General features: G+C 50.4%; 1 protein-coding gene across 3 annotated transcripts in view; it reads left to right on the forward strand.

The window, feature by feature from the left end:
- The window catches only part of CUEDC1 (CUE domain containing 1), a 95,184-nt gene continuing 69,363 nt past the window's right edge, over positions 1-25,821 (forward strand). Inside the window, exon 1 of one of the 3 annotated variants that reach the window (XM_047832696.1) lies at positions 1-21. The gene's annotated coding sequence lies outside the window, so the exon portion shown is untranslated. Of the gene's footprint in view, positions 22-7,755; positions 7,848-10,794; positions 10,870-25,821 lie in introns of those variants that run through there. The other 2 variants (XM_047832698.1, XM_047832697.1) reach the window with 2 other exon arrangements.

The following is a 25,821-nucleotide window of genomic DNA, read 5'->3' on the forward strand; positions in this document are numbered from 1 at the left end:
GCCAGCACCCAAATCACACAGGTGCGGCGAATCGGGAGAGGCTTGTGGGAAGCTGGGGGGGACTGCGTTTTGCAGCCCTTGGGAAGGCCGCCGTTCATCCTGGGATGGCCTTTGCTGGGGTGGCCTTTCAGAAGACTCACTATTGCTAGAAACCAGTCTGTTCTTCCGCCTACGCTTACATTTCACATTTCATTGCCTTCTGTCATGTTGTTCCATATGCTAGGAATGCTTTTCTCACTCACTTTTTTTTTTTTTTTTTTCAAATGTACTTAAATATTCCTGCTCACCAGGATCCTCCGGAGAAAACCCTGACTGCAGGGCTTGGGCACAGAAAACGTAAAGTGAGCTTGAAATATTTTTCAAACACTTTTTATTTGGAAATAATTTCAAAATTACAAAAAGTTGCAAAAATGAAAATAGTACAAGAAACACCTGTATACCCTTTACCCAGATTCACCTATTGCTAACATTTTATTCCGTGTTTAATTACATATAGGCTCTCTCTCTATCTCTAATTTTTTAAAAACTATTACAGGGTTTCATACATCATGGCCCTTATCCCTAAATACTTCTGTATGCATTTCCTAAACATAGATAATGCTCTTACACTCTTATACTCTTATTAACTTTATACACTTACATCTGTATAATACTTTCATTTAATCTACTATCCATATTACAATTTCGTCAGATGGTCTAATTATATCCTTGACGGCACCCAGTATAAGGTCTAGTCTAGGGTCAGGTATTGTGTTTAGTTGTTGTGTTTCTTTAGACTCCTTAAAACTGGAACATTTAAATGACTACCTTTATTTATTCTTATTATTTTTTAAATTACAGACCCCTGCTTTTTTGGGGGGTTTGTTGTTGTTGTTGTTGTTGTTAATAGAACGTTCCTCTGGGTGCCTGGGTGACTCAGTCGTTTAAGCGTCCAACTCTTGGTTTTGCTCAGGTCATGATCTCACAGTTCATGAGTTCGAGGCCCGCATGGGGCTCTGCACTGACAGCACGAAGCCTGCCTCTGATTCTCTGTCTCCCTCTCTCTCTACCCCTCACCTGCTCGCTCTCTATCTCTCTCTCAAAATAAATACATAAACATTAAAAAACGAGAAGACATTTTAAAAATAGAACATTCCTCGTTTTGTGTTTATCTAATGTTTTCCCATGGTTAAATTGAGATAATGCATTCTCAGCAGGAATACTGCTGAGGCAATGTGTCCTCAGGATATCCTATCTGGAGGCACATGATGTCCCTCTGTCCCCCATAGATGATGTTAATTTAGATCGCCCAGTCAAGGTGTTGCCCAGTTTCTCCACTTATGATTACTTTTCTCCCCCTTGCAACTAATAAGCAGTCTATGGGAAAACACTTTAAGACCATTCAAATATCCTCCTCATCAAAATTTCCCCCCAGATTTAGCATCCATTGATGGTCTAATTCAGGTTCACCATGGTGGTGTAAACATCTCTTTGCACAAGTTTGTAGAGATGGGAATGTATCAGATAAAATGGGAACATACTGAAAGAACACAGGAGCAAGGAAATGGCCAAAATCTGGAACAAACTAAGCATTGAAATAAATAATGATAATAAATTATAACATTGAAGGAAAGTAATAATCCATGAACCCACAGTAAACCAAGCCTGGGGTGGCTCAGTCTGTTGAGCATCCGACTTCAGCTCAGGTCGTGATCTCACAGTTTGTGAGTTTGAGCCCCACGTTGGGCTCTGTGCTGACAGCTCAGAGCCTGGAACCTGCTTTGGATTCTGTGTCCCCCCCCCCCCCCGTGTCTCCCCTCCTTGTGCTCTTTCTCTCAAAAATAAATAAACATTAAAAAAAAAACCAACAGCATAAATCTCAGTTTGGGCTTCCAGTGACCCCACCGTGCAGTGGTAGCTATGCCCCTCTATGCTACTATATTGCTGTGCCTCTCCTCTGACCTGCCACCATCATGTGACACTTTCCTAATTAGGAAACAGAGCTGAATTGAGCCCTGGCCTCTATCTCCTCCTGCCCCAAGGGAAGCAGGCCCTGCAGGATCAGGTATGGGACCTGGAGCTGAGGGTCTTGGACCCTGGAAACTCAGTCCTGTCACAGCCTCAGGGTCCCCTTGTCCCAAGGGTTCAGCTCTGCCAGAGGGCTCTATTTTCCCTTTTAAAGAGACACCCAGCAGGGGCGGCTCGGTCAGTTGAGCATCCAACTCTTGATTTCTGCTCAGGTCATGATCTCCCGGTTTGTGGGATCGAGCCCCACGTTGGGCTTTGCACTGACAGCGTGGAGCCTGCTTGGGATTCTCTCTCTCCCTCTCTCACTGCCCCTCCCCTGCTCATTCACTCTAAATAAATAAATAAATTGGGGCGCCTGGGTGGCGCAGTCGGTTAAGCGTCCGACTTCAGCCAGGTCACGATCTCGTGGTCCGTGAGTTCGAGCCCCGCGTCGGGCTCTGGGCTGATGGCTCAGAGCCTGGAGCCTGTTTCCGATTCTGTGTCTCCCTCTCTCTCTACCCCTCCCCTGTTCATGCTCTGTCTCTCTCTGTCCCAAAAATAAATAAAACGTTGGAAAAAAAAATTTAAAAAAAAAAAAAAAATAAAATAAATAAATAAATAAATAAATAAAAACTTAAAAAATAAAAGAGACACCCAGTAAGTGGAATCTCCCTCAAAGATATCACTCAGCCCTCTAGGGAGGGTCCCCTGCCCACCACCTTGGAACTGGCCGTGGTACAACCCCAGGGAAGCTCTTCTGCCAAAGAAGAAGACATTCCTGCCTTTCCACTAGTGCCTAGAGCCTCACTCAGGGACCGATGATGTAGCGCCAGCTTCCTCTCTTTCCTTCCTTGGCCATTTACCAGCCCGCCCGAGGGGTCCTCCCCAGATGCTCCTTTACCTGTGGCTCTGCTCCCCAAATCCGACTCAGGAATAGTCATCTTGCCCCATCCCCAACCCCCTCCATGAATCATTATTGCTGGGACGGACCAGATCTAACGTCTTAGACTAATTTGATTTCGGGCAGGCCTCTTAGAATTATAAGAATGACAGTAAGCAAAACAGGCATCATTGTCTAAGTGTATTACAGTGATGAGGCACGGACACTGCAGCCAGACCACCTCCTCCTGATCCCAGCTCTGCAAAACAAATGTGCACAAGTTACTTAATCTCTCTGTGCCTCAGTTTCCTCATCTGTGAACAAGGCCTAATGGTAGTACCTACCTGAGGGCTGTTGAGGAGTAAATGAGGTAAGAATGTTAGTGTTGGGGAGCCTGGCTGGCTCAGGCAGTAGAGCGTGCAACTCTTGATCTCAGAGTCCTGAGTTCAAGCCCCAGATTGGGCATAGAGTTTAAACGTTTAAAAAAATTTTTTTTTAATTTTTTATTTATTTTGAGAGACAGAATCCCAAGCAGGCTCTGCACCATCAGCACAGAGCCGGATGCGGGGCTTGAACTCAAGAACGGTGAGATCGTGACCTGAGCCGAGATCAAGAGTCAGACACTTAACCGACTGCGTCACCCAGGAGCCCCTAAAATTTTTTTTTTTTAATTTTAGAGAGAGAGAGTGTGGGGGAGAGGGGCAGAGAGAGAGAATCTCAAGCAGGCTCCACACTCAGCATGGACTCGATCCCAGGACCCTGGGATCATGACCTGAGAGAAAATCAAAAGTCAGTGGCTCAACCGACTGAGCCACCAGGAGCCCTGGGGGTAGAGTTTAAAAATAATAAAAAAAGGAGCGCCTGGGTGGCTCAGTTGGTTAAGTATCCGACTTTAGCTCAGGTCATGATCTCAGAGCTTGTGGGTTCAAACCCCGCTTCAGGCTCTGTGCTGACCGCTCAGAGCCCAGAGCCTGCTTCAGATTCTGTGTCTCCCTCTCTCTCTGCCCCTCCCCCGCTCGTGCTCTGTCTCTCTCAAAAATAAACATTAAAATTAATTAATTAATTAATAAAAAGACTTTTTAAAAATAATGTAAAGGTTGACTGGCACATAGTAAGCATCATGTGTTTGCTTTTATAATAATTGTAATTGTTAACTCCAGGAGTGTAGTGAAGGGTATGGACCCTAGAGTCACAGGCTGGGTTTGTACCATGGTTCTCCCACTTACGGTTGGAATTTGGGCAAAGCTTTTGGCCTCCCTCTGCCTCAGTTTCCACATCTGTGAAATAGGAGTGAAAAACAATGCTTGCCTCTTAGGGTGTTTCTGGATTAAATGAGGTAAAATGTGCCAAAGTGCTTAAAACAGGGTCAGACGCATTGTAAATTGTTCAAAAAACTTTGTCATTGACTATTATTATTTTTATTTCGCTGTTTTTATTTTTAAGTAATCTCTATGCCCAGTGTGGGGCTCAAACTCACAACCCCAAGATCAAGAGTCGTATGCTCTACCGACTGAGCCATCCAGGCGCCCCATACCATTATTATTTTTTAATCTAGTGAGGAAGACAGTGATATTCTTACTGTCGTTTTAGAGATGAGAAAACTGAGATTCAGGCTAAGTACCTCGCCAGTAAGTAGTACAGCAGGGATTTACTTGTGCCCTGGTCTGACTGGCGCCAAGGTCTTGGTCACCACACTATGTGGACGGAGCAGGTTTAGAGGGAGTTTACGAGGAAGAAGGAATCTGCTGCTCCGAGCCAGGATTGAATGTCCAGCCTCGTGAAATATTTGTGCAGGCTCAAAAGCCACTTCGTCAAAGGCGCCCTCTCTGATCTCTCCCCCGTGACAATGAACCCCTTCCTCCCTAGATCTGCTTACACCTTGACCTTCGTGTCACACTCTGCCTTGTCTTGTTTGCCAGCTGCTCCACATCTACCTTCCCCTTAGACTTGGGAGGTGAGGTGAGGAAGGGCTAGACCTTGTTCATTTTGGGGGTCTCAGTATGGGAAGTGGGCGAAAAAGGTCCTAGAACTGGCTTGAAATTGCCTAAGTTAAATGTAATTGCAGAGGGAAAGGTATTTATGTTTAACTTTCCTCCTTCCAATCAAGGTGACCCTGAAAACTAACACAGACATATACCTATATATGATTACAAAGGAATGTACATTCAACGTAGGAAATTTGGCAAGTTCAGAAAAGTATTAATTAATAATAATTATTAATAAAACAAAAGTTATCTGGGGTGCCTGGGTGGCTCAGTTGGGTAAGTGCCCGACTCTTGATTTCAGCTCAGGTCATGATCTCATAGTTCATGGGTTTGAGCCCCAAATGTGTTTGAGTGCTCTCTCTCTCTCTCAAAATAAATAAACTCAAAAAAAAAGGTAAAATAAAAGTTATCTATAAAACTCTCATTCAACAATTTGTTAATATGTTGGCAAATTTTCTTCTATGCTTATAACTAAATAAATGAAAATAAATAAACGGGCTCATAATGCATAAGCTGTTTCATAGCCTCCCTTTTCCAAACACATTGTGAACATTTTTGTAGACATTCAATATCCTTTTTGTTCGTTTGTTATTATTTATTTATTTTGGGGAGAGTGCAAGCAGGGGAGGGGCAGAGAGAGGGGACAGAGGAGCCAAAGCGGGCTCTGTGCTGACAGCAGCAGCCCAGACTCGAACTCACAAACCACGAGATCATGACCAGAGCTGAAGTCGGATGTTTGACCAACTGAGCCCCCTGAGGCCCCTGGATAAAGGTTACCTGAAATTCCATTTATATACGCCTGATCTCCACCCCACTGCCTTGTAGAGGACAAGCTGGCAGACTTTGTACAGGAGGTCAGGACCCCTGCAGCCTTACAAACTTACCCGTGAAGGGAGGACATGTGGTTTTTGTAAGGGCAAACCAGACGCGTCTCACCCCCCTGTCAGAAGTCAGTCCTTTGGCAAATAGTTACAGACAGTCCTTGCCTTTCAGTGGTCCAGTTTGTGATTTTTCGACTTTATGATGGTGCGAAGCACATACACACTCAGTAGAAACTCTACTTCGAATTGTGAATTTGAATCTTTTCCCGGGCTCGTGATATACGAGGCTCTCCCGTGATGTCGGTGGCAGGACGAAGCTTCTAGTCAGCCCCAAGATCAGGAGGGTCACAACCCACACACTGATAACCATCCTGTACCCATACAACCGTTCTGTCCCTCACTTTCAGTACAGTATTCAATACGTGACATGAGACAGTCAGCACCTTATTATAAAATGGGCCCTGTGGTAGATGATTTTGCCTACCTGTAGGCTAATGTTAAGTGTTCCTAGCACAGGTCAGGCAGCCTGGGCGAAGCTGTGATGTTCAGCAGGTTAGATGTATTCGATGTGTTTTTGACTTATGACACTTTCAATTTATGATGCGTTTGTCGGGACGTAACTACTGTAAGTTGAGGGAGATTTGTACTCACTCATGGCGCTGCCAGGCTGGGTGGTGCCAGCACTGAGACAGAGGACACCCCCTGTCTCCCAGGAGCTCATGCAGAGAGCTACTACCTTAGCCTGAGCTATATGTAGGCAGGATGGACAGAGGGACCGCTGGGGAGCAGCGGGCTACTCAAGAGAAGGAGAGTTCGCAGAAAGTGCTACAGGCATGACATTGGCATTGGTGCCCCGGGAAAGGGGTGAGGGGCCTGGGAATCCTTCTCTCAGTTGGAAGTCAGGTTGGCAACCCCACAGGTTTCCATCTAGTTACCATCCCGGGAGGGGAGGTGCGTACTCATTTATTTTGAGTAAAAAATGTTTCCCGTGTTTCCGTGTTTCTCTCATGTGTTCTTTCAAAACCCCCACGTGTTACTGCCAATTACTTGCCAGCGTCCTCTGAGTTTCCTGCTCAGATCGGTGAAGGTGGAGAAAGGGATAGGATTACCCCAATTATCTGGATGTTCGCGCCACTTTCTTTTCCACCTTGGACCTGACTAAGCTTCGGTGATGCTAGAAGGCTTCTCTTTAGGGCAAGAGAATGGGCTGTTTCCCAGGCCGCAGCCACGTGTTCTTGTCCACGATTTGTGCCCCAGCATTTGTCTGGGGCTGCGGAAATCCCAGAAGGGCAATGTCTGGTTTTCCCTGGGGTCCAGTTGGAACCCGCTCTTTCCAAGCCTGAGCCCCACAGCTCAGCCTCAGCCTCATTGCAGAGGTGGGACACAGCGGATATGCTCCCACTTATCTGTGCTTAGTATAGCCACAGACTTGGCAAGAAGCTTTCCTCACCTTCCCATTTGCTCAGTGGGAACAGCAAGTGGTCTTGACTGTCCTAGCATGGGGGTAAGGGGCAAGGACAGGAAAGGGGAGGGACTGGATTGTAGGCGAAGGGCAGGCTGGGAAGGGCCTCTCGAAGGAGTTCAAATTTTATTCTCCAAGCAATGGGTTGTCATTCATATCTTTTCAACAAGACAGAGACATCACCAGTCTAAGCTTTAGAAAATAACCTGCTGGGCGCCTGGGTGGCTTGGTCGGTTAAGCGTCCGACTTCGGCTCAGGTCATGATCTCACAGTCCGTGAGTTCGAGCCCCGCGTCGGGCTCTGTGCTGACAGCTCAGAGCCTGGAGCCTGTTTCAGATTCTGTGTCTCCCTCTCTCTCTGCCCCTCCCCATGTTCATGCTCTGTCTCTCTCTGTCTCAAAAATAAATAAACGTTAAAAAAAATAAAAATAAAATAAAATAAAATAAAATAAAATAAAATAAAATAAAATAACCTGCTAGCATCGAGAAGGACGGATTGAAAGTCAGGAGCCCTGGTGGCACCAGCAGAACAAGGGCAGAGCCGTGGGAATGCAGAGGGGGCACATTCCAGAGACATTCAGGAAGTAGAAAGCCCTGAATTCGCAGCATGTGAACTTGGTAGCTCAGATGAATGGGAGGTGCCCTTCTTCAGGACAGAGAGTTCTGGCGAAGGAGGATGTGGAGTTCACGGCTTCCAGGCTTGCCACGCTGAAGGTGAGGTGGTTCTGCGCCAGCCTGTCCAATGGCAGTTACACATTCCAGGCAGGAGCTCAGGAGAGGGAGTGGGGACCCCAGAATGGGTCATCACCTCAGACAGCTGGCGGCAGACGCAGTGCTACTCTCATCAGTAACGATGCTAGCCGTCACTGAACATTTTGATGTGCCAGGCAGTGGTCTGGGCACTTCACATGCGTGGATTTGTGTAAACCTCACCCCGATCTTTGGAGGTAAGGCACTGTTGTGAGCTCCAAATTCAGGTGAGGAAAACAGGCCCAGAGAAAGTTCAGTTACTGCCCTAAAGTCATGCAGCACGCAAGTGGGGGCAATCGGGGCTTGGTACCTGCTCCACTCTAGCCCCACTGGGAGAACATCTTGGGAGTTGTGGGATTTAAGGAAAAGGCAAGAGGACTGTACCCTGGAGAAGCTCCTGGGGCAGGCAGGGCTGAAGAAAGGAAGGAGCTGGTAGGAAAACAAAGAAGGTGGGAAGCCACGGGGTGGGAGTCATTTCAGGGTGTTAACTGCCCCTGGAATGCTGGGAGCAGGGTCTCAACTGCAGGATCCAATGGGGATTGAGGGATTAGACAGCATGTCTGGTTTCTTTTTGGAGAAGTTTATTGAGCTATTGAGGAATGGGCAAGAGAGAACCAGGGCAATGGCCGGAGGGCAGGGCAGGGTTACAGGCTTCTTAGAAAGGGGGGCATCCCTCAGGTTTGAAGGTATGAAGCAGAGAAGGGGAGAAAGAACCGATGGAGCCTCCTGGAGCGTGGGGGTTGTGCCTGAGAGCATATGTCATCCTCTGAGCTGAGCAGGGACAACAGGGGCCCAACCCAGGGCAGAAGCTGGGGGAATAAGGTGGGGGTGGGGGTGGAGGAGGAAGGAACAGGACTTGGTAACCAATAGAATATAGGGCAAGGGACAAGGCTCGGAGTTCGATTTTAGCCTCCTTGCCTGTGAGGTGTCCGAGGGACCTGCAGGCCTGGCCTGGGAGCCTCTGGGCCCTTATGGCTCAGAGGCAGTGGTAGGAGGGAGGGAAGTTACCCAGGGTGGGTATCAGAGGCAGGGGAGGGGTCTGAGGAAAAGCTTCCAGAAAGACAGCCCTGAAAGGAAGGATAAGGTAGCAATGCCCAAGAAGTGTCCTTCAATGAAGAGCGTCCATTCGAGTGACTGATTTCATTTGATGACTGTATTAATAGCATATTAAAAGATTTTATGAACACTCAGGGGCAAATGCAAATAGCGGTATCTCCAAGTCTGCGGATGCGTTTTCCGGGCTCTGCAGGTGACAGGGAGGAACTGCAGAAGCATCTTGCAAGTAGGCAGAAAAGTGAACCGCACTGTGGGCTGGAATAAGGTAACACTCATGATGACATAATTTAGAAGACCGGCAAACAGGATCAATTCCAAGCTCCCAGTTACAACGTCAGGACAGGAGCCAGGAGTCAGCAGGGAGGCAGGAGGCAGTTGGTCTAGATAAAGGGTCTTTGATCTGGGGTCTAGGACTACCTCCTGAGGTTTCAAGCACCTCCCCCCCCCCCCACCCGCAAGGGCATGTACCACCAAGTGAAGGAGCATGAGGTGGGGGGTGGGGTGGAGAGGAGATCCTCAGAGGGTCTGGGCACCCCACCCTGGAGCTGTACTCCAAATGCTAACCTGGTGTTGGACCTCCCCAAGGAGGGTGTGGTTCTGAGGTTTCTCGTCCTCACAGGTTCCCAACTTGCTAAAGAAACCTTCCCTTGACATGCAAATGATGGAAACACATGGTGTCTGGGGCACTCTGGTTTGTGGTTTTTACCATCAGATGTCTCTGTGGCTGAGCAGGTTGACTTGTCTCAGCAGAGCTAGGGGGAAGCCCTCAGAGGAAGAGGGGAGAGGGGCTATTCCCTGGAGTCTGGGCCCACATGGGAAGTGGGCCTCCAAGGCAGGCTGTGGAAGAGGAGGGTGCAGACCCTTCGCAAGCTGTCGGGGGCGGGGCTGGAACTGCACCCTCCTCAGACCTCCTATGTAGCTCCTCTTCAACGCAGAATACTGGGCTGTCGCCACCTGCCCACCCCCCCCCCCCGCCCCACATTGGAGTTTGAAGCCAAACCACATGAAAAAGAATAGTCAAATCTGATCTCCCATTTATTGGACAAGTTCTTCTGTGGAAAATCTTCTCAGGGCTCAGAAGCCCTCAAAAGTGACCGGGGATGCTGGGAGATGGGGAGATGGCAGGAGGTATCTAATGTGATGTGATGGATAACAGCTTTGATCTCCTGACCCCCTCCTCACCACCTCCTCCGACCTCGGCATTTTGTTTCCTTCCCGGAGCCCTGGCTTCCCAGGGGCCACCCTTCCCCCACACCGCAGCTGTCCCAGGCCCAGATGTGCGTCGTCCACCCTCTGCACCCGCCCGGGCAGCTCTGCTCTTAGGTGGCCCTCCGAGCCACGCGCTCGGGTCCCCGCCCCACCCCGGCCCGTCTCCGGGAGCGCCTTCCCGGCGCCGGTCCCCGAGCAGGGAGGGGCAGGACGCCCCGCACCCCACTAGCCGGGGGAGACCGAGGCTCCTAGCTCACGCCCTCCGGCCCGCCGGTGGGGGCTCACGGCGGCTGGTGCGGGGGCGACGCAGGGGAGACCCCGCCAACCGTCCCCCGGAGCCCCCCAGCCCCGCGACTGTGTCGCTTCCCGCCCCCCCCCCCCCCATTCCGGCTTCCCTCCTCTCTCGGAGGGGGTCGGGCCTCCGAGCGGGTCTGGGGGCGCCGCGGCCTGGCCGGCGCCCCGCCCGCGGTCCCGCTCCTCCCCGCGCGGCCCCACTTGTGGCCCCGCCGGCGGCCGCGCAGGGACAGCTGCATTTCTCGCCGCCCGCCGCTAGGAAGCTGGCCTCGCCTCGCATTCTCCGCCTCCCGCGCCCCAGCCGCGCCGCCGCGCCGGGCCCGCCGCCGCCACCGCCGCCACCGCCGCCGGCGCGGGATCGCGGCCCCTCCCCCGCCCGCCGGCCCCTCGGGCCCGCGGGGCAGCGGACGCGCGTGGCGGCTGCTCGGTAAGACCCTCCCTTCGCTCCCCCGCGCGAGCCGGCTCCGGCCCGGCCCGGCGGCCCCACCTTCTCGGGCGCCGATCGCCGCGGCGCCGCCGGGAGGGCCGGGCCGGCGCGAGTTTGATTCCCGGCGCTGCCGCCGCGGCTTCCCGGGAGCCCGCGCCGCCCCAGCCGCGTGCGCCGGGTCGCGGCCCTCGCCTCCTCCCTGAGCCCCCTTCTCACCCAGGCCGTGGGCGCGCGAGGCGGGCGGGCACCGGGGGGCGGGGAGCGGGGCTCGGGGCTCGGGGCTCGAGGGGTGGTCGCGGGCGGGCGGGCGGCGCCGGGATGGGCTGCGAGGCCTCCCCGAGCCGGCGCCGCCCTGAGCCCCTGCCCCGGCCGCTCCCCCTTTTGTGTGGGCGCCCCTCGCAGCGCTGCCCGGGCCTGGGGGCGCTGGCTGGCGGGGGGCGCCTGCTGAGGGCAGAGCTCCTCCTAGGAGGAGGGGAGGCTGGCTTCCCGTCCCCGCCGATGTCACAGGTCGGCTCAGCCTTTTCTGGTCCCACCCGGTCCCCTGGGAGCTGCATCTCCCGGTGGCTCGCTAGGGAAAGTTCAGAACGCACTGTCCCCGCCCCTGCTCCCCCGCCCCTCCGGCTCGGTATGCCCCCGGCTCTAAGCTCCAGGGGGTTGGTGTTGGCGTTTATTCATTCTTTCCTCTTCAGTTTCTCCTTGCATTGTTGCCTTACACCCGGCACTGGCTTGGCCTTTTCTTTTCTCCTTAAAAGAAGTTTTGGCTGCAGGAAATTTTTGCTGAAATTAAATTCCTGGAGAGGGACTTGTTTTAGGGGAAAGGAGGTTTTAGATTTTCCTTTATTTTATTAAGGAAATAAAATGTGTGTGTGTGTGTGTGTGTGTGTGTGTACATTCACACACACACACACATACACACACACACACACACATGTATGTATGTATTTTGGTGAGAGTGAGGGGAATGACTGGGAGTTTAGATGTAAGATGTCCTAGAGGTGGTACGGGATGCAAGGAGACCATCTCACTCCCCGCCTGGCCCTGAGGCAGGAACACCACCCCACATGGGGAATAACCTTGCCTGTTGGTTATTCTGAGCATCCTGAGCCACCTGGTCCTGCAGAAAGGACTCAGGGAGATGTTCTGGGCCTCTCATGCTCTTTCTCTGGCAGGCATGCTCATCTTTACCGCCTGGTGGAGTTAGCCATGTATGCCTGAACAAGTGAGGGACACAGGGAATTCTCATGGAGGAGGTCACCTTAGCATGAGATTTGGCCCCTTTGTAGCATCAAGTGTGAAACTGGCCCCTCTCTGTTGCCAGGGGTCGATGCCATTGGGACCTCTATTTTGAATGGAGGGTGGCATCTCTGGGATGGAGAGAGAAACCTGGCTCACGTCACCAGGAGGCTGAAGGGTGTGTGCAGGAGGGTTGGGTTTGAAATCCGCCTGTCCCCTTTCTGCTGCTGGAAGGAGCGGGAGACAAGGGAACAGGAGTGGTGCGTCAGGCCTGGGCACATCCTTAAACAGGAGAGAGACCTTGGATGACTAGGATGGCCCAGCAGTGGTAACATGACTAGGGGGGGACTTGGGGCCAGAGGCTGGGGTCATGGGCCCCTTTGAGAATCTGGTGAAAGCCCCAGCTCCTGCTGTCTCCAAAGTGCACGTGTGCAGGGACACATTTTGTATACGCTATCACGATGTTACCATACCCTTTGGAACTGGAACCCCTTGGAAGACCCCTGATCTACAGTCTTGGTCCAGCAAAGTCCATTCAGAACGGTTCTCTCCTTTGTGGCCAGTCAGTGAATAATCCCAGTGTGCGAAGAGTAGACTTCTCAGGAGGTCGTTTCTCATGACCTTCTCATGCAACTTTGGGCGTGTGGCCACAGTGACCTGGAAACTCTGGACCAGAGTCCAGCTCCCTACAGTCAGCCAGAGGATGGGGGCAGATGGCTGGGGCAGGGGGCTTCTCCAGGGGCTGTCTGTGTGGCGAGAAGGCTCTAGGCGCTGTGTGGGGGCCACAGTTCTATCGGATTAGAGGCAAGTATAATTTCACTGGGTATGGAGCCAGGCGCTTTAAGAGCCCCAGCTTATTCTTGGGGAAGAGGGCTTCAGGTGGAAGGAGGAGCTTCAGTGGAGAGTGCAAGTGTGAAAAACACTGCCCCTCTTGAGAAGTTTTGGGGCACCGTTGTCCAAGGCCAGGATCCAGGTACTGTAGGTTCCTTTGGACTTTAAACGACAGTGGGGGGCCCAGAGGAGACAGATATCACCAACCCCAGTGCACCCCAGGAGGTGTGGCCTGCCTTTGGTTTCTTAACCAAAGTGCCCTACTTTGGCTGCTCAGGTGTTCGTGGCACCTACGCTTGCTGTCGGATCTGGTAGGGGCTTCCATCTCTGACTTCTCTGCTTTGGTGTTGAGAAGCACTTCTGAGGCTCAAGTGCCCCGAGACAGTGGTAGCTCATGGGCATTTTGCTTTATTTAAGTAGCCAGCGCAGTGTTTGGGGTACAGCAGTACCCACACTTGTTCCCTCCTTCAGAGCTTCCTACATTTCCTCAGGAGTATTCTAAAGCCTTGGGGGCAGGAAGCTGGAGTCAGGCAGGGGTCACCTCTAACTATGCAAAATGGCCCGGAGGAGGAGATGCCTCCATTTCATTGAGCCACAGGAGGCCTTGGAGACGCCATAGTCCAAGTCCCCGAATTTGGGACTTGGAAGTTGTCTTGGTGAGATGTCAGGGTCCTGTGGCAGTGTCTAAAATTTCACATTCACTGCTGCTGCCCTGGATAGCACTGGCGAGTTGAGGATGCTGGTTGTGGTGGCTCACTCAGTGCTTCTCTGATCCCTGCCTTCAGCCTCCCAGTGAGCACGTCTGATCTGTCAGAGCAGTTATAGTGGGCTCGTAATAACGCGGCTATTACGCTTATTTTTAATTTTTGGTTTTTTTTTTTTTTTTTTTTTTAGAGAGTGCACATGAGTGGGGGAGGGACCGAGGAGCGGGGGAGACTCTCATGCAGGCTCCACGCTCAGTGCGGAGCCGGACACGGGGCTTGATCCCACGACTCAAGGATCATGACCTGAGCGGAAACCAAGAATCGGACGCTCAACTGACTGAGCCACCCACAGGGGCCTCTCTTATTATTTTTAAAACAGGTCATAAATGGCAAATGCTATAACAATGCCTGTAAACAGAAACTCCCTTGTAAAATGTGGCCTTTCCACTTCTGTTATGGTGGCACCAAGTGTCTCTGAGGAATGATTGGTGGGATAAAGAAGTTCCAGCTCCCTCTAACCTCCTTCCCCCAGAGGCAGTTGGGGCCCTTTGGTGCCCTCCCCCCCACCCCCTAGCTCAGTGGTTTAGAGCGTAGGATCCGAAGTTAGAGTCCCAGCCCTCTCTCTTCCTCTCTGATTTTATAAGTGCCTCAGTCTCTCAGCTTTAGAAAGCGTGGAAGGAGAGCTAATGTGTATGCCAAAGAATAAATGTTCTTTAGTGTGGAAGCTATTAGTACTATTATTTTTGTTAACTTTTTTTTTAATGTTTATTTATTTTTGAGAGAGGGTGTGCGGCAGTGGGGGAGGGGGAGAGGGAGAGGATCCCAAGGGGTCTCTACACTGACAGCAGCTACCCCACGTGGGGCTCGAACTCACAAACCACAAGATCATGACCTGAGCCAAAGTCCAATGCTCAACGGACTGAGCCACCCAAGTGCCCCTATTATTACTATTATTATTTCTGCGCATGGGTGCTAATGTTCTGAGGCTCCTTGTTGTTAAGGAAAATCTTTGGTAAAGATTTTACAGCCTAAAGACTGTAGAGGTGGAAGCTGGCTTTAGGAGGAGTAGGATGAAGTGTGTTCAGGCTTTTAAATCATGAGCAAAGGGCTCTGCATGGTGGGGAGATGGGAGCCTGAAATGTCAAGGGTGATGATAGAGAAGCGTAGTTGGGTATAGAATGACTCAGCATCTGTAGCCCTGCTGTGGAACTGACTCTTCTCCCTTCTTTTTGGGTAAGAGAATAAGCTGATGAGAGTAGGGGAGTTGGGAAAGGGTCATAATAAAGTAGGAGAGTTGCATGACTTTTATGTTGATGCTAACATTGGTTCTGGAGAAAGGGAGTGTAGCGGGGGTGGGGGGCAGGCCCCCTATGCAGTCAAGAGTGAAAGCTGCAAGGTGGAGGGGGTTTCAGGAAGGAATAGATCTGCTGAATGATATAATTCCAGCACTCCCTGAGCACTTGCTATGGCTCAAGGCCTGTTCCAGGTGCTTCTCACGGATCAGCTCATTTAATTCTCACAAGACTCTATGAGATGTCAGATCTGTTTTTCAGTTAAGAAACAGAGACGTAAAGAGGTTAAATAACTTGCCCAAGATCACATGTCTAGAAGGTGGTAGAGCCAGGATTTGAATCCAAGAGGCCTGTCTCTGTAGAGCTTACATCCTTAAAGAAATTCTGGGCTAGGGGTGTAGAGAGGTGAGGATGGTGGGGCTGGGGCTAAAGGGCTTCGTGCTCTGCTGGAAGGGCAGCCCAGGCCACATTCAGACATCACCAGAAGGTGCCTGGAGTGTTCAGTCTGCCGAGAACCGCTGGCCAAGTGCCAGGCACTCTGCTGGGGCTGACCCCCCGTACAAAGGTCATTGAGGCCCCTGCCTGCAAGATGCCTGCAGTCTTGTAGGGGAGACAGGTTAGCCCAGAACTCCACGGCAAGCACTGCTGTGAGACAAAGCACTGCAGAGGGGACGCTCTACCGTCCAGAAGAACTGGGGTGGGGAAGGCTGCCTGCAAGAGAGGGCACTTGAGCTGAGTGAGAGCAAAGGTGGCCGCTGTCTCCGGGACATCGCTCTCCCACTCTGTGAACTTTGATTAGAACCGAGGGTCAAATTTTCTGGATCCTGCAACACCCTGGCTGGGGTGAGGCAGGAACTGGGAAGTGCAGTTGGCTTCCTTGATGTCTTTGTGGTTTTTAAGAGTCACCTCCTGTAATGTTTGCAGTGAACTTGCTGAAGAAGAAATAGAAATCTTCTAAGAGTTACTGCCCAGAGGGGCACCTGGCTGGCTCAGTCGGTGGAGCATGCAACTCTTTTTTCTTTTTAAGTTTATTTAATGAGAGAGAGAGAGAGAGAGAGAGAGAGAGAGAGAGTACAGGGGAGGGGGAGAGAGATAAAAGAGAGAGAGAGATTCCCAAGCAGGTTCTGCTTTGTCAGCACGATGCAAAGCCGGATGTGGGGCTCGAGCTCATGAACTGTGAGATCATGACCTGAGCAGGAATCAAGAGTTGGATGCTTAGCCCACCGAACCACCCGGGTGCCGCTGGAGCATGCGACTTGTGATCTCAGGGTTGTAAGTTTGAGCCCCACGTTGGGTGTAGGGATTACTTTAAAAAAAAAAAAATAGAGTTACTGCTCAGAGCACAGTGATTCACTCCTGTCTCTCCAAACTTAGAAGCAGAACCAGAGGCAAATGAACGTAAGCTGCGGAGGAAGGACTCGAGTAAGGGATGAGGAAAACGTTCCTTGCAGATAGGATGTGAGATGTGAGAACAAGTGACTCATAGGAGCGGAGGGGAATGGCCTCCCCTGAAGGTCTTTAGAAATGGGAACGAGTTTCATTTGTCTTGGTGGTTTCAGAGATTTCATCTGGAGACAGGAAGATGAAGTAGAGGCCCCTAGAGGTCTGTGTCAGCTCAGCGATAGGAGGGTGAAAGGAGCTGGAATTTCTGAGCTAGAAGATGGCTCAAATCTGGCCTAGGTCCTTATTCTGCCATAACACAGAGCGGCTCATCCATTAGTCAGTGAGCCGGGACACGAAGCACATCTGCCCAACAGCTGGGGTCTTGCCCTGTGCTGATCCCAGTCAGAGGGGATGCTTACCGGGAGTGCCCACGGGGTGGGGTCCAAGCCTTGTGACGAGGCCTGCAGGAAACCCGCAAGGAGTTGACCTTTGGGCTGTTGGCACTAGAGAAAAGCATCAGCTGTGCTCAGATGCTTCTGAGGATGCCTGTTCCCTGCTGGAGCTACTGGGTCATCCAGGTCACCCTGCTGGCCTGGCACCCAGAAGAGCTTTGGGTGCACATTTGGCGCCTTTGGCGAACCTTGCCGAATGAAAAGTAAATAGCAGAAGTTATTAGTCTTTTGCCATACACCTGTTGGGCCAGCACCCTTGTCCTTGCACTTCTGTGTAGCATAGACCGACAGTAGAATCATTGTCTAATCCCCCCAGGCGCAGAGAAAGGTGTCCCAAAGCGTGCTGGGGCGAGGGGAATTGACACAACACAGTTTAGGATCTTCCTCAAAACGTACAGTTCTTTGAAAGAACATCAAGGGCTGACGTTATGTTCATTTATAATGACCTGCTTTTTTCGTTTGTTTTGGGTTTGTCATTGTTCCTAGCAAAAAAGTAAAGGCTGAATTTTCCAAATTGAGGAAAAGCATAAGGATATAGTGATCTAAACTGCATTCAGCAAGAGGGCCACAGAGATCTCTGAAGAGAAACAAGGCTTGCTCTCAGAAGGGAATCTGATTAAGAATGAGCCAACGGGCGCCCGGGTGGCTCAGTCGGTTAAGCGTCCAACTTCGGCTCAAGTCGTGATATCACGGTTTGTGAGTTCGAGCCCTGCATCGAGCCCTACACTGGCAGTGCAGAGCCTGCTTGGGATTCTCTCCCTCCCTCTCTCTCTCTGTCCCTCCATAACTTGTGCTCTCTCTGTCAAAATAAATAAATTAAAAAAAAAATAAAGAGCCAAATATGAACAGATGCGGAACAGTGGCTTTGAAATACTGGGTGGTGGGCTTCACTTGCTGGGATCAGTTTCAATGGACTCATGCAAATTAAAACAAAGCAGCAACAGAAATCACTGCCTCCTCCTCTAACCTTGTTGTCCCTTGTTTGTTAAGGAAGCAGTAGGTACTAGGGGGCCGTTCTCCAGAGCTCTGGTTTGGAGCTCTGTTGAGAAGATTTTCAGTGGTCATGTAGGGTGATCAGGCATAGGAAATGATTTCATTTTGTTCAGGTCTGAGATTAGTTTCGGTTTCAGGCTGTGCCAGGAGCTGAGAGAGCCAGCGAGCTCGGGCGAGCGGCGGGAGGGGTGAGCTGGGAGAGAGCCTCCCCGCTGGCCTCGTGTGGGCCCGTGGTAAGGTGGCCAGACAGGGAGCCCCTGGGTTGCGCAGGGAGAGGAAGAGGATGAATCAGAGATGGAGTTGGGCTAGGAAGCCGTGGAGGGTCTGTGTGTCTGGGGACTGGGATGCGCGATGAGGAAGGGAGCGTATGAAGATATCAACAGGAGTGTGTAGGACACAACGTTGCGCAGTTACCTGACTGCTGAGCCACCGGGCTGGGCGGTCACAGGGAAGCTGTGAAACACATTGCCTGCGTCAGGTGGGTTTTCCACGAGCAGGTGTAGACCTGAGAGGAGAGCAGGTGTAAGTATGCCACAAGGCCCACACACACCTTGGACTCACAGCCTTGAAACTAGCCCCCACTGTGCACATTTTCTTGCATTTGACTTTCGTTAAAAAAAAAAAGAAAAAAGAAGAAGTCAAATTAAGGTTTGCGCACTGACAGTTGAGAATTAGCAGACCCTAGCAAGTTTGGGGTGTCCTGTAAGAACTTCAAGCTGTCATTTTTCCAGAGACGGTTTGGGGCCTGTCTGGTTGTTTTACAGGGTATCATTGTCCTGGAAAACCAGGAGTTCTCCTCCGCTGGTGGGATCTGGGGAAGGCACACACAGATGTTTCAGTCCATCTTAGCAGTCCCACCACATCATTGCATTTCTCCAAGTCATAAATTCATTTTATTTCTAAAAGAGAGAATCACTGGGGTGCCTGGCTGGCTCAGTCGGTAGAGCATGTGATTCTTGATCTTGGGGATGTGGGTTTGAGCCCCACATTGGGTGTAATGATTACTTAAAAAAATAAAATCTTTAAAAAAAATTTTTTTAAAAAAAAAATTTTTTTTTTCAACGTTTATTTATTTTTGGGACAGAGAGAGACAGAGCATGAACGGGGGAGTGGCAGAGAGAGAGGGAGACACAGAATCGGAAACAGGCTCCAGGCTCCGAGCCGTCAGCCCAGAGCCTGACGCGGGGCTCGAACTCACAGACCGCGAGATCGTGACCTGGCTGAAGTCGGACGCTTAACCGACTGCGCCACCCAGGCGCCCCTTAAAAATTTTTTTAAATGTTTTATTTATTTTTGAGAGAGAGAGAGAGAGAGAGAGAGAGAGAGACAGAGCATGAGCGGGGGAGGGGCAGAGAGAGAGGGAGACACAGAATCTGAAGCAGGCTCCAGGCTCTGAGCTGTCAGCACAGAGCCTGAAGGCAGGGGCTTGAACTCACGGACCACAAGATCATGACCTGAGCCGAAGTCAGATGCCTAACCACCTGAGCCACCCAGGTGCCCCAAAACCTTTTTTTTTTTATAGTTTATTTCTTTATTTTGAGAGAGATAGAGCGTGAGCAGGGGAGGAGCAGAAAGAGAGAGGTAGAAAGAGAGAATCCCAAGCAGCCTTCATGCTGTCATCACAGAGCTGAATGTGGGGCTCGAACTCATGAACCGTGAGATCATGACCTAAGCCGAGATCAAGAGTCGGATGCTTAACCGACTGAGCCACCCACACACCTCCCCCAAATAAAAATCTTTAAAAATAAAAAAATAAGAATTACTGAATTTCGTTTATTCATAAAGTTTATTTATTTATTTTGAGAGAGAGCAAGCAAGCAGAGGAGGGGCAGAGAGAATCCCAAGCAGGCTGTGCACTCTCAGCCCAGAGCCCCACGTGGGGCTCGAACCGGAAACCACAAGATCATGACCTCAGCTGAAACGAAGAGGCTTAACTGACTGAGCCACCCAGGTAGCCCTTGAGAATCACTGAATTTTATAGCCAGAAAGGATTTCGAAGCTCGCCCAGCCCGTTCCTGGAAGAATTTGTGATCCTGGGTTGTAAGGCAGCTCAGAAAGACCTATGGTATGTGGTTAAGAACATGAGTTTGAACGCCGCCTCTGCAGTCGCTGTTGGGTTTTTAGGGCAAGTTACTCAGTCTCTCAGAATCTTGGTTTCCTGACCCACACAAGAGGGTATCGCTGTTCCCTAATAACTGCTAATGAGAATCAAATACTTAACCGTTTTTTTAACTTTTTTTTTTTAAAGTTTATTTTTATTTTTGAGAGAGAGAGAGAGCGCAAGTGGGGGGGAGGAGGAGCAGAGAGAGAGGGAGACAGAGGCTCTGCAGCAGGCTCTGCACTGACAGCAGAGGGTCTGATGCGGGGCTCAAACCCATGAACCGTGAGATGGTGGCCTGAGCCGAAGTCGGACGCTTAACGGACTGAGCCACCCAGGTGCCCCGTGAATCAAATACTTACTGAGTCCTTAGCGCAAGGCTTAACATATTTGCAAGTTAGCATATTTGCTAACACGTAAGCGTTAGCTGCTGTTGCTGGTGCCAGTTGTTGTTTGTATCATCATTTCGTGAAATGACGTGGTAGTTGGTGGTAGGGCCAGGGCTACATGTGAAACGCTTTTCATTGCTAGCTCTCCAGCATGGCCAGAAGGTGACTTCATCAGTCTTGATATACGACGTGAAGAGCATTCATGGAAGCGCATGTGTAGAAATCTTGTAACGAGCCTTCATAACAGAGCTAGAAGAGATGGGCTTAGTCCATTTATTAGATACAATTAAGAGTTTGGGCAGGAGCATATGCTTACCAAATAATTTGTTTCCACAAATATCATTTACTCGTGTTTGGAGGTTCCCTAAATGCCAGCTTGGTTACCTCTGCTGGAAAGGTTGGTGTGTTTTTTGATGTTTTTGTGGAAGAGTTCGTCTCAAACTGGAAACCTCCATTTCGATGAGTTGTGGCGGCAAGTGAGGCTTTGGGCGTAATGGAAATATTTCTGTAGCCTGGCTGCTATTTATCAAGGGTGAAGACAGTGCGTGTTTAAAAAAACTATGGGCTTGGCAGAAGTCCACACGGCTTAGGCCAGGCCTGCATAAATGTGCTCCCAAATGATTTGCACTGACCTTTTTTGCAAATCGCTGACAGCCTAGGAGCCTCCCGAGGGAGCCCTTTTAGTCTGAAACATTACTGAGGCCCGTACAAGCCTCCGCTGTGAGTGGTCTTTTGACACCTCTGATGGGGTGGCACCTTCTCCTAAGGCCGCTTTGGTGTGTTTTCTTGGAATATGAAAACAAATGGAAATTGATTTTGTTTGGCAAATCCTGCACCCTTCCCTTGAGATACTGCCACTCTCTGGGGGCTACGGAACTGAAATCTGTTTTTGATGCTGATCCATGGCACTTCTTAAATTTCTGTGCCTGAGGGAGGGAGCGTGCGAAAGTGTGAAGCTCATCAGCGTGTCATTTGGAGTCCAAGACCAGAGGTCCGGTCTCACCCCGGACCCACGAATGGACCGTGTCGTTCTGAGCAGATCACCTAACTTCTTGGTTTGTACTTTTCTTGAGGTTAAGCTATTGTTATACCCACAACAACAAATGCCAATTGAACACATCTGCTAAACAGAGCTGTTAATAATAATCCCTACAGCACAGGATCGTTGTGATGGTCCAGTAATAACAGCTAGCATTTATTCCATGCCTGTTGCCTGCCAGCCACCTTCTTAAGCACATTAATTTATTTACCGAGCCCTATACGAGTATGGTATTATCACCACTTTACTGAGGCACAGAGGGTTGAATCAACTCGCCCGAGATCCTTCAGCTAGTTAGTTGAGGAAGTGGGATGCGAACCCAGAAAGCCAGGCTGCTGAGTCTGTAGATGGTGTTTACAAGAGGGCTTTATTCTGTGGTAGCGTTGGACTTTTTATCCTTTCACTGCTCCTCTTCTTTTATTTGAGGAGCCGAGGGAGGGATAAGCTGAGCCTGGAGGTAGATTAAGTGTACAGATCACAGTGTTGGAAAGAATGAGGGGACGGAGCATATGAGAGCTTTTTTTGGAGTTATAGGGAAACAGCTGCTTCTAAGTTTGGGACAGAGTTGAGGAGAGCCGCACGGACAGAGAAGGACGTTTTCTGGGTGGATTTTTACTATCTGCCATGAGGGAGTGCACCGTCTACGGATTTAAGAGCCACGTGCCTCTTTCCCCTTCTATCACATTTTATCTGGAAGCCTGTCTTTAAATCCCAACTCAGCCCTCAGCTGTGACAGCTATAGAAACTTAGAAAACGAGCCAAGGGTAGTGAATTCTTGGGACGTGAAAGGAAAGGTGAAGCAAGGACTTTTTAGTGAATTTCTTCCTCGTTACCAGATTTCTATCAAGGACTTATGGGGATGAGCCATAGAGTGGCTTGCGTTCAATGAAGAGAAGATTGGAAACTTGGGTGACTTCCTTTTTTCTCATGAATCGACTTAATAAGAGACTGAATCATCCTATTAGCTATCATCCTGGAAAAGAAAAAAGAAAGGAGAGGGCAAGAGAGTGGGATGGCATTTGACCAAAACCAGAAGCCTTCTGTGGCAGTCTCCCCAGACAGAGGCCAGGCAGACACGAGGGGCCTTGAGGTTCAAGCCAAGGCTGAGGTCCCTCCAGGGGCTCTGGGAAGAGCTCCCAGCTTCCTGTCACTGCCACCCTCAGCCCTTGCCATCCCTGTGAGGCTCTGGGGAATGAACAGGCCTTAAGGGGAAATGAATAGGGGGTGTAAGGGTCATTTTTAAATGACAAACCACTGGTGAAATTCACACACAGCAGTGATCATTTTGAAGACATTAACATACAAATTCATTACATAAAACTAGACAATTCAAAAACAGCTTTTGACCTTCAGGGATGTGAATGGCTACTTCTGACCCCATCCTGTGAAGGTGGCAGGGGCCCTCCCTGTGCTGATGGCCTGATGCCTTGGACCGTCTTTGGGGATCTCTCGGTCTCTTCCGGGACTCCAGACAGGAGGCTTCCAGGTGTGAGTGCATCCTGCCTGCCCAGCCCCACCGGCAAGTTGCCCTGTTCTCTGAGTTTGCCAAGCGGCTGGGGAACACATCCTTTTCTGAGCCACTCTTTGTGACCTTTTTGTGGACCTTAATTTGGATTCTGAGCTGAGGCTGGGGTCGCCAGGGGAATGTGAAGTCTGCCCGGGAGAGGCGGTGGGGAGGGTTGCAAGGAAGCTCCTCACACCAGCCCCTGGAGTGTTAAAAGGGTGGTCGCGTTTTCAGACTCTCTCTGGCTTCATGGCACACATTTTCCAGAGTGTTGGCTTTTCTCAACAATGTCTCTCTGTCCCCATTTTGCCTCGTTTTCCTTCCTGCCCCAGCCATCAGCAGCCGCCACTGTTAACAGCTCCCATTCATAAGAGGACTTACTCTGTGTCAAGCATTTCACTTAAGTAATTCAATTTAGTCCTGTATCAGCCCCGTGAGCCCGGGACTGTTGTCTGTTTAGAAGTAGGAGCTGCGACTAAGGACTAAGGTGTGAAGTAACTTGTCCAAATAATGCAGCCATTTACTAGGTAGGATGGTTTTTTGGTTTTAAACTTGTATTGTGAAATTTTTCTTTTCTTTCTTTTTTGTAATGTTTCTTTATTTTGAGAGAGAGGCAGGGGAGGAGCAGAGAGAGAGAGAGAGAGAGAGAGAGAGAGAGAGAGAGAGACAATCCCAAGCAGGCTCAGCTCTGTCAGTGTAGACCCCGACTCGGGGCTCGATCTCATGAACTGTGAGATCATGACCTGAACTGAAATCAAAAGTTGGATGCTCAACCCACTGAGCCACCCAAGCGCCCCTTATTGTGAAAATTTTCAAATATACACAGAAGTAGAGAGACCAGTATAGTACATTCACATATCCTCATCATCAGACTTCTCCAAGCTTTATTTATGGAGAAGCACTGTCTCTGTGCTTCTGTGGGTTCAGCATACAGCAGATACCGCCGTGTGAATTAGAAGACAGGACCCTTTCTCGGGGGACCGAGCTTGGTAAGCAGAGCATAGGCTAGATTCCAGCCCCATTTGCCCCCTTGGATGGGCACCTTGTGAAGTGAACAGCTCACACAACTGTATATGGCAACCCTACCAGCTAACTTCTCGTCTAACTTTTGGCATAAAGAAAGGGGACAATAGCGAGATACCAGTTCTGGACAATGATTATTTCTCTGGTTGGTCCTCAACTATGTGGGGTCAGGAGAGAAAAGCGTAGTCGTTGGAGACTTTGGGGGCTAAGAGAAATGAAGTGGGGGGGGTGATTCCCAGAGGAGATCCTTCTGCTACAGAGGAGGGTGCGGGCAGAGGAGTTGTGTCTTCCGCTGCTCTTGCTTTCTACCAGCCACCTGCTCTCTTGGTGACTCCTCCCTGATGCCTTCTCTCTTATGTTCTGTGCCCAGGGCAGGGGAAGCACTTGTGTGTGGCCATGAGGCCAGTGGGAGGGGAGCTGGGAGGGAGCAGGGTGTGAAAACCTGCTGTGAACTCACTCTTGGCTGCCACCGTCCTGGAGTTGCTGGGACCAGCTGCCTTTCCCTCCTGGCAGCTTACCTTTTCTCAGAGCTCAGTGTAGCCAGGCGCTGGTTGGGGAGGGGGGGCGGTGGGATTGGGGGGGTGAGGGGGGAGCTGCTTTCACACCTGTGGAACTGTTCTTTTTTAAAAAAAAAGCCCCAGAGTGGGCATGTGGGTCACCAGATGAGGACCTTCTTGAGGGAGGGACTGGGTCTTTTTTTTTTTTTTTTTTTTTTTTTTTTGGTGCAGTGCTTTTGGCTCTCCCCATTACAGCATTTGGCTCTGGTGCTCTAAAAAATATTTGTTAAGCAAATGAATGTTAAAACAAACGAATGTAGCATCCTGCAGACCAGGCAAATGTGCTGAAGGGCACAACAGGTCGAATAACTGGTGAACTTCAGTCAGGAGAGGCTAGACCTGTGCTGTAGTAATAATCAAACCGTAACGTGCCGGGGGCTTGACACAATCTGGGTTTCATTTGTGCTCATGGAGAGTCTGATGCCGTTCAGCAGTCCTCCCCTATCCACACCGTCTGAAATCTGGGACCTTTAAAGTTATCACAGAGTGGAAGAGAGATGGAGACAGCCCCCGGCTTCTAGCCGCCTCGCAAGGAACAGACACCTCCTACTTCCATTCACATTTCATTGGCGGGAACTAGTCCCATGGATTCAACCTAACCGCTGACGCTGACGAGGCTGGGAAACACAGCGGGGCAAAGGGCTGTCTTCCCGGTTTCAAAGGCGAGGATTTTGTATTTCTTGCCGGTGGCTTTAGCCCATTGGAGTGCCTCCGGCCTAATCACTTATCCTCAGTTATCCGAGTTTTGTTTTGTTTTTTACCTGCCACTTCCTTTAATCCTTTAAGGGGAGGAGGCACGAGATGGCACTGAAGGAGAGTCACACAGCACCGATTGTAACCTCTCCTTTACTACACGTTGGTCATGTGACTTCCATTGAGTCACTTCACCTCTGTGAGCCTCTTTCGTCATTTATAAAAGGAGGATAATAGCGCAGCCCATCTCTTAGTTCAGACTCTACTGACAGCCAGTAACAGAAACCTAGCTTGAGCTATTCGAAACCACAGGGGAATGGAAGATGGAGGGCAGGGACTACGGCTGGCCTCCCAAGTGTCTACAAATGCAGGACGCCACTGCTTCCGTGTGTGTGTGTGTGTGTGTGTGTGTGTGTGTGTGTGCCAGAGTTCATGGGCCCTCAGCTTCCAACTAGACCGGTTCTGGTTCCAGTAACCATCAGGCTGAATAGCAGCTCAGAACCTTGATTCAAATTCCTGGTGAAAGAAGCTGGTTGGCCCATTCGTGTCAGCTGTCTCCTGTTGGTCTCATCAGCTGGAGCCAGGAGGCCATGGTCTGTATAGTACCACCAAGGCCTGGGGGGTGACCCTGTGAAGGGGGGTAGAGACGGTCCTCAGAAAGGGGCCTGTGCTTAGCTGGTTCAAGGACTGGCGAGTTGGTTGGGTAATATCTGGAGTGCTGCGTTAATGTGAGCTGGCCTGTTGGTGTGTGATTTCTCATT

This window comes from Prionailurus viverrinus, chromosome E1, assembly GCF_022837055.1.
Source record: "Prionailurus viverrinus isolate Anna chromosome E1, UM_Priviv_1.0, whole genome shotgun sequence".
Classification (NCBI taxonomy): Eukaryota; Metazoa; Chordata; class Mammalia; order Carnivora; family Felidae; genus Prionailurus; species Prionailurus viverrinus.